The sequence below is a fragment of the Sinohyriopsis cumingii genome, chromosome 2 (genome assembly GCF_028554795.1).
Source record: "Sinohyriopsis cumingii isolate HCF-2022 chromosome 2, ASM2855479v2, whole genome shotgun sequence".
NCBI lineage: Eukaryota > Metazoa > Mollusca > Bivalvia > Unionida > Unionidae > Sinohyriopsis > Sinohyriopsis cumingii.
The window spans coordinates 28,123,447-28,125,695 of record NC_142962.1 but is presented as its reverse complement, the minus strand read 5'-3'; positions in this window follow the sequence as shown (position 1 = coordinate 28,125,695).

Here is a 2,249-nt window from a genome sequence, read left to right as displayed (position 1 = left end):
ATATATTCCAAAAAGCATTACCGATTTCTTTCAGTTAAGAATAGACGCTATGGTTATGCAGTGGTTCACATTTGATTGGCAGATAAAGAGTTGTCGTAATTTGATCTCCATTTTAAAAACAGTGAGAGCAAATGCATGTTTGGCCAATACTTTCACTTATACGAAACTTAGGTCAGAATACTATGTCCGTGTGCTGTCTAAGACGAGGTTTATCTTAACAATTTCCTTGATTCAAATTCGTAACATTTAAAATACAAATTATTCTTTACAGATATGGTTCACTTTGTCACCGAAATTATAATGCTGATTTCACAAAAAATTCTGATGTATTATCGTCTGCGTCGCTTGGCAGGGTACGTCTGACGCACCTTAACTCGCGATGTTTTATTAATTAGGAAAGCAGCTGGATTCCAGTATATCTTAACTGATTAACAAAACTTCAATAATATTGATAGATTAAACGTGTACGATAAACGTATCTGTTCTGACAGCAAAGCCATGTTCTAAGTAAATATTTTACTATAAGTATCAGAGAACGTGCTTTCATTGCTTTTGTTTTTATTTACAGGATGAGCAGAATTATGATAAGAAAGTGTAAAATTGATATCCCCACAATGTTTATAATATTGTAATAATGTTAATAATAATAATAATAATAATAATAATAATAATAATAATAATAATAATAATAATTATTATTATAATAATAATAATAATAATAATAATAATAATAATAATAATAATAATAATAATAATATTATTATTATTATTAGTAGTAGTAGTAGTAGTAGTAGTAAGTTAGATGTAGCTAGCTGAGTCATGAAAATTAACTTTTCCCAGCCATATGGAAGATTTAGTTCAACATTTGAAAATTAAAACAAATGTTTGGGTATTGGTTGGGTATTGTTTGGGGCCCAGCATTAAAAAAATATATTAATTTAAAATATTATATCCTGTATTTCCTGTGCGTAGTCGTCCTTGATAGTACGTATAAAATAATTGAACCGTCTCTCTTTTCTTACAATAAAAACTGGTTCCAAGAAACACCATTTACTCATGGACGGATCAAAGGGAAGCGGGGTTGGGGGTAGGGTGTGCAGCCTACACGCTTTCTCCTCCGACAGTGAGCTCAAAATAACCAGAAGTATTTTCAATGAGTAAGTTTTCGTTACAGTTAGATTACATATGTAAATAATTAGTGCGCATTACGTCTCATTAGATAGAAGGGGATATGATCTTATTAATTCAGATTTACATTTACACCCACGTGCAATACATGCACACACAAACCCACTTTCTCTAAACACTGAATATAGGTGGTTCATCTCACCAACTATGTGTATAAGTTACACTCTATTTAGGCAGGTCTTTCCAAGTAAAGTACTTACATGAATTTTTTTACGTGATTCTCCATCATGAGACGTTTATGTTATTTTGTATGGTTGTAAATATTACACATTAAGACCGAGTACAGTCCTTGACATGTTATGATATTGTATTTCAGCATAAGCTGAGGTCTGCCATAACATGAACATTAATCCTCTAACATTAAAGAAAGTAACCAAGAAAATTATATTTTATAATTTAATATGCTATTTACGATATCTTTATGCTTATCGATGTCTTGATAGCTGTGTTTGTTAATGTTTTTCTATTTTTCTTTCGGCATATAAAAGCTTTTAATATAAGAGCCACTTGCCAATTAGTAAATAACACACACACACACACACACACACACACACACACTGTAAAAGAGTCTCCACACATCAACATGAAAGTTTCTAAAATGGGCATAATTTTAATCCAACCCGCTCACTTAAGATTTATCAGTGAATCAAACTTTCTTTTTTTTTTCCACCGCTACCACCCCATTAACATGTCATCCATATACATCATAGCGCACTTTGAAAGCTGGTCGGTGTCACAATTTTACGTAGTTTTCTCTAAATGCCCTGTTCAAATTTCATTTTCATTGGATTCACGGGAGTGTGTTCTCCCTGATTGTGTGCAGAGCTCAGCCGAGCGACATTTTATAGGCCAACATGATAATGTATAGTGCGCTATATCTGCAAAATTGTTGGGGTTTTAATTTGCGTTTCATTGTTATCCATTGTCGGAAGAATAAATAACAGATCTCGTGAAACACGCCTACAATTCAGAACCCGGAACAGCCTCTTTGCTTGCTGCAGCCAATCATAGACGCCTGTGAGCTATAGGATCTATTGTAATGTAAAGAATAACATATATTA